A 6,872-nucleotide genomic window follows, 5' to 3' on the forward strand; every position below is an offset into this window, starting at 1 on the left:
ACTCTGCGTCTCGTAACTCAGACATTTCGCCTTTCCAAAGTGCTGGATTGGCAGACAGTGCTGACACACAGACGAAGAACCCGCAGAACTGCACGTAACCCGGATCCCACAGGCGAGTTAGGAGCTTAACGCTCCTGCCTCTCAGCTTTTCGCTCCTTCACCTCTTAGAATTACAGTTCTTCTTCTTTTTAATGGGTCTTCATTTTACCTAATATTGCTCAGTCAGGATAATGGTTTTCCCTGTACTTACTGATCAAATAGAGAACTATTTACACGAAGCCAAACACATCATTTTTCCTTCCCCAAGGTCTATTTTAAAATAAAAGCTCTAAAAGACCCAAGAATCCTGTTTTTCCCCTAATATTGACTGATCAAGTAGATAATGGTTTATAAGGAAGCCAAACATAATTCTCTCTTCCCCAAGGTCTCTTGTAAAACAGGAATGTAAAAGACTTACTCTCAAGCAGTAAATAAAATAAACGTAGTCGTGTTTTAATAAAAGCAACCCACCGAGGAAATGCGAAGATTTAAGCTGTTTTATTTAATAAACATTTCTTCTACTTTTCATGTGCCTACTTCTTGTTTGGAATTTTGTTTAATAATATGTGAGACATGTGATTTTATTAAATAGCAAAAGCTAAAAACTGGTAAATAATTTTCATATTAACTTGATAAAAATAGACATGACTTGTCTCTAGAAAGAATAAGGATATTAGCTGTCAACAAATAGCTGCTCTTTCCAACAAAGGCGATTCAATGGCATGTTGACATATAAAATGAATACAGTTTTGAATACTTGCTTTTCATTAAAAGGTTGTTATTATTAAGCATCAACGATAAAAAAACAAAAGCAACATTTTCAGGAAAAACACATGAAAAAACCACACTCTAAAACAATTACTATTGTTCACCAAACTTTTTCCCACTAGTGTCCATGTTTTTCACGTAATTGAAAGCACGAGACATGCACAGTCGCGTCTTCTGGCCAATTCTCTTTGGTTTATATTTAAACAGCTTCTCGTGCCTGCCCAGTGGTCCCGCTGTTTACGTCATCGCCACGGTGCCTCTTCTCAGGTCAAATAACCACAACTGGATAAATCGCTGCCCGATGGACTTGACTCGGTGCCTATTTTCCACCGCCGACTGATACAGTTTTAAAATTCGAGAAAAAATTTTGAAAATGCAGCATTGGCATAGTATTTTGCCACTGAACACGAAGCTTTCATTTTAGATAAACGACGATTTAAAGCACTGACGGTTCCTTATTTTCTTTCAAATTCCCCTCGTGAAAAGAGTTCTTCGCTTCACGTACTTGGATCAACTCTTATAGTCTCTACGTGGTTAATGCTAACAAAAATATGTGGTTGAGACGGGGGGCCAACCCGGTGGGCTCCCCGGTTTTCGGCCATGCTCCCACGGGGGTCTCTGAGCAGGTGAATGAAAATCGATAGCCAGAGATCGTCCCCCTGTCTCCACCCAACCTTGACCCCTCCTCTTCAGTTTGCTTGACTTCTGACAGATGCGAAAAAGCAAATTAAGGTGCCCTTTTATTTTTAAGAAAGGATATGTTTGAAATTCACAGGAACGACTTTATACTATACATAGTCTGTAATATATGTAGTATAAAGATATAGTATATCTGTTTTCTACAGTTTGAACTACCAAAATTCTTAAAATCTGTCTATAATTCCACCCTGACCTCAGATAAGCTTTTGGTTACCATTGAATCAGAAAATAATTTTTAAAGGTACGTTTTGCTTGAGACAGTAAATATTTGATTTCTTTTTTTTTTGGTCATGAAACTTTCCCAAGATTTTTAGTGACCTTCCCAACCCAATCTGGGGCAAATACTTCTTGGAAATGCTTTGAAAGGCAAGCTATTGAAATCTTGAATGATCTTTTCTTGCAATATTTTGACCTTAATATAATCTTCCTATTTTGTACAAATTCGCTGTTCGCTACGGCTTGCGTACAGCATTGGGTAATCAGAAAGTTAACACGTTTGAGTAGCAATAAAATGGTTCTTTTATTATTTAACTCTCTTTTTTAAAATGATTATTTATGCCTACAGCACCCGATCTTCCTAGGTGGTCTCCCATCCAAGTACTAACCAGGCCCGACCCTGCTTAGCTTCCAAGATCAGACATCAGGCTTGTTCAGGGGGACATGGCTGTAGGCTGTGGACTGTGGCTCCACTGGGGCACAAACCCAAGACCTTCTGTGTGTAAAGCAGATGTGCTAACCGTACACTATGGAGCCACATTCTATTATTTAACTCTTATAATTCTGCAATGTAGGTTTTGTTAAGTCATTTTGCCCAGGAAAGAGACCTGTAAAAAAGGAGGTGACTCGCCCCAGTGCAAACAGCCAACTCATGCCCACCGGGCCCCGAAACTCATCTCCGCTTCAGAGTCACACCCGCCGCCAACTGTGCCACGCTGCTGCCTCCAGACATTTTAAGTGTCCGCCACTCTAGCAGATGGTAATTTAAATTTGCATAAAGAAACAGACGTTGCCGCTCGCTAATATGTTTTTCCGATATTCATGAATATATACTGTGCTCTGTAATCAATGATCTGAAACAATGGCAACTCGACAGGGGCGCCTTTCCATTAACCGCATCTCCGTCGGCTTCCCTTCTGTTAATTTACACGAGGTCAGAATCGTCCCGGAGTGGAACAATGTCCGCGTGAGTCATTTACGAGTAATGTGTTTTCTGTGCGGTAAAGCGCCGACGGCATTGTTTTTCTCTGTTATCAGAAGTTTACTCATTCCTGGAGGTGACAAGCCGCCCGGTGCTCCTGCTGATATAGTGGAAAAAAGTCTGGCTTAAAACTGCTAATATCTCAGAAATTGAAAATGTTCCCTGGGGCAATTCAATGTAATTTTAGGCACGTATCTCCTTTTCTTTACTTGGAAGAGTATAAATATTTATGTTTCGTTTTAATAACATGTAACGTCCTTCATTTGGAGCCAGACTTGACCTTTTAGAAGAAAATGCAATTGAATGCTGTAAATTACTGGCCAATGCTTTGGATCGTACGAAACGATAAAAGTTTAGAACAACGACTCAAGTCTATTATTTAGTGATACACTTCGTGAGCCCCGAAATTATGGATAGAAATTAAATTAGTCTTTGGGAAAGTTACTGCTGGGCCAACGTACCAAAACAGCTTTGTTTTTGCTTTGGCTTCCTGTTCTCGTCACCATCACTCCGGCCTGGCTGCCTGGGGAGAAGCAGCAATTCATTCCAGTAGTGGCGGCTGAATCCAGTTTGGGTCATTTGCAACACCGGCAGAACAGTGTCATCGCACCCCTCAAAGAGGTCAGGGTTCCCCCCTGGGCTCAGACACAGCAGCACGGCCGAGTAGAAGTGCCCGCTCAGTGCCAGCTCTAAAGGTCCCTTTTCTACCTCAGCATCTGACCATGCCGGCCTCTTCCCATCCCCTAGCCCTGGGGGCGTGGCTGCTCCAGGGTTAGCGGACTCCATTGTGTCATAGTTTTCCTGCTGCTTTTTCGGATCCTCAGTACCTGGTTAGATGATGTCAGCTGCGACTGTCCCCGTGAAATATAGCTAGGTGATTTCTGTTGTCCTGACCCAAAATGCAGGAGCCTGCGGTGAAAGGGAATGGCCAAAGGCTCTCTCTCTCTGCCGGTCGCGTGCTCAGTTGCATCTGGAGTTGATCGGGGGCAGAAGGAGGACAACAAGACACACAGAATAGTCCGGAGGCGATCCGACGAACCGTTCTGGAAGGACAGCTGACCCTCTGCTCGCTTCTCATCCACAGGGACACTTCTGCATGAAGATGACTAGGAGAAGCCCGTTCGCCATCACTGGGGACGGTCACCGCTGGCCGTTCTGAGCAGCCAGTGCTGATGAAGCACCGAAAGCCTACCAGGCACGATGCCGACCATCACGCATGTGCTACTTCATTTAATCCTCAGCCTCGCGAGGCAGGAATTCATTCCGTGCTCACTTCATGGACGAGACAACAGGGTTTGATGTATTAAATAACTTGCCCAAGTTTGCAACACGAGTAAAAAAAAAAAAAATAACCATAAATACAAGCAGACTGTAACTTCCGAGGGACCACTGCGGGCGAGACGGTCAGTGCTGACTTGGCGAGCGACTTACGTTGTCCCGCCTCCGGTTCACGGTCCGGCGTTCACGGGGACCTGGGCTCCCAGGGAACTCCCCACCAGCGTCAGGCGCGATGGCAAACACGCAAACGAGTGCACAGGCTGCTCAGACGGTCTGTCCGCAATCCAACCACGCTCATCTGCACACTCATCTGCACACTTACCGCCGAGCGGACTGCGTAAGACGAAGGAGTGACCTGGAAATTGTTCAGCGTAAGCTGAAAGCTTCAGGCTAACGTTATGGCTGGTTAGGGCTCTTGCTCTTTGGCAGGTAAGGTCTGTCTGTCCGTTCGTCCATCCGTCCGTCCGTCCATCCATTCGTCTATCTAATGATCTCTAACCTAATTAACGATTTCATTGATCTATAATTTATACACAGTAAAAAAAAAAAATACAGATGTTGGCTCCCTTTTAAAGGTGAGAAAATGAAAGGCCTGACTACTTGTCCAGAACTCGGGTCTCTCGCCTTCTAGGCCAAACTCCATTTTAGCTAGAAATCCTTCAGATGTGGAAGAAAGTCACATCTTAGAACATACCGAAGAGATGAAAATGCTAAAGCCGCTTCCCAGTGACAGACGAAGAAACAGCGCATACTAATTTAAAACTTCATGCGTAGAGACTTGAAACAAAAGCCGTATTAGAATCCATCTTTAACGTCGTCGAAAATGAAAATGTTCAAATGGCTTGGAGACCACTTAAGTGTCATCTTCTCTTAACAGTGAATGGGGTTATCGTAATGCTGCTGCCAAGACCTTGAATCATTTTTTTTTTTTTGTATAAGTTACTATAAGCTAGTTAATATTTAAAATAATATATTTTGTAGAAATGATGGAAACGATTTGAGAAAATCATCCTTAAAAATTCCTACCTGGCCGTAGAGGCATAGCGAGTGAGGCAGCTGGCTACCTCAGCCATCAAACATGATGGCCGTGGCTCCGGCTCCCATCTGGGGAAGGCAGCTTCCTTTACCGAACTGCGTGCACTGAGGTGCCCCCCGCCAACCCTCCCACATTCACGCAGCCGGTTATCGAATCTAAAAAAATAGGTTATGATTATAGCTTTGTCACTAGTTAACTGTGTGATCTTGGGAAAACCAAAATCTTTCTAAATGTAAGGAGATGAATAAATAATAACAAATCGAGCACCCGCTACGTGTGAGGCTTCATGGACGTGCCGGAGCACACACGAACAAGCGAAGCCGTGTACCTTTCCTGCTCTCGGGGACGAAGGGAGGTGGCCGCCCATCAAAGGCTGTCATCGCAGAGAGAGACGCAGCACGCAGAGCCGGGAGGAGGGGCGCTGGGTGCTGGAGGGGGGAACAGAGGAGCCTGATGAGTCTGAGAGTGGCCCACTTGCCGCCCTCTGCCCTGGGTGACGGCAGAGGAGGGAGGAGCGGGGACAGCCCAGGGCCAGGCCTGGGGCTGGGGGACCCCGTGCTCCCTGGAACCGAGGACAGCTGGGGAAGACCCGCATGGCTGGAGCAGAGGCCCCGACGAGGGCTCGCGGAGTTTCTTCCCAACTTAAATGTCGACAGACCCTTCTCCCGACTCTGCCCTTTTATGTCTTGAGAATTTTTTAAAAATATTTTATTTACTTATTTATTTTTTAAAGATTTTTATTTATTTTTGCCCCTCCCCCTGCCTCTCTCCCCTCCCCTCTGGTAACCACTAGTCCAATGTCCATGTCCCTATTCATTTGTTGCTTTTAGGTTTATATCCCACATATCAGTGATATCATGTGATTTTCAACCTTTTCTGTCTGGCTTATTTCGCTTATGCAAATGGCAGTATTTCATCTCTTCTTATGGCTGAGTAATATTCCATTGTATATATGTACTGGGAATTTTTGTTTGAATAGAACTTATAATTAAAGGCTTAAAAGACACCTCGTTTTTTTTTGTGTGTGTGTCCATTGTCTACATAGAGATATACAAAGTGTCCTCACTTTGCATATCTATCTCTGAATGTCAACCACCGATGTTTAGTTAAATAACCCCAATGTCTCAACAGCAACAATCAAATTTCAGCGGCGACAATAACTGTGAGTAATTTCCCAAAGTCCAAACTTTGCTGCCGGGTCTTCAGTGCACAAATCACTAAGCAAATGACAGTCAGCAGTCACGTCGCTCCTGGTCATTGAGCGTCTGTCACCCCGGTCACACATGACTGAGAGCGTGGGGTTGTATTGTCTCTTGTCGTCTCATGATAAACCATATGGTATTTTGTAAAAACGGGTAACCCGGACAGGGAACTGGTCAGCAAAGATGAACGTGCGGTGACACGGGGACGGAATTCAAAGGAAATGTCACGGAATTACAGGAGAAACAGCAGGCGGGGTTGCTGACCGGCTTCCGTCTGAGATGCCGGAGGAATGGAGGCCAAGCAAGCGGACCGACACGGACGAGCGAAGTCGTGATGTGACGGGAAGAGGCGGAGGTGCCCGAGAAGAAGGGATCCTGGCAAAAACACTGCACTCAGAAGAACCAGGGACACAGCCCTCGACAGGTGCCCCGGCTGCCCAGCCCCTAGGCTGGGGTCCGGCAGCTCTCCCCGTGGGAGGAGCAGCGGCGCCATCGGCAAGCAAGCCCCGCGTGACGATTTCGATAAATCGGTCTTTTGTACAAACCAATAACACACGCTAGTTCTCAATATTTTTACCTTTTTAAATTACAGTGTGCTAAATCAGTATTAGTCTTATTGTAAATTCCCTATATACTTATAACCAATAGTAGG

The 6,872-nt window shown here is 45.0% G+C and overlaps 1 protein-coding gene and 1 pseudogene across 1 annotated transcript in view; both read right to left on the minus strand.

Moving 5' to 3' along the window:
* The window catches only part of RALYL (RALY RNA binding protein like), a 193,029-nt gene that overhangs the window by 25,721 nt on the left and 160,436 nt on the right, over nt 1-6,872 (minus strand). The gene's annotated exons all lie outside the window — the stretch shown is intronic.
* Nucleotides 2,063-2,178, minus strand: LOC111729780 (annotated as a pseudogene).

Source organism: Pteropus vampyrus, unplaced genomic scaffold, assembly GCF_000151845.1.
Source record: "Pteropus vampyrus isolate Shadow unplaced genomic scaffold, Pvam_2.0 Scaffold280, whole genome shotgun sequence".
NCBI classification, from domain to species: Eukaryota; Metazoa; Chordata; class Mammalia; order Chiroptera; family Pteropodidae; genus Pteropus; species Pteropus vampyrus.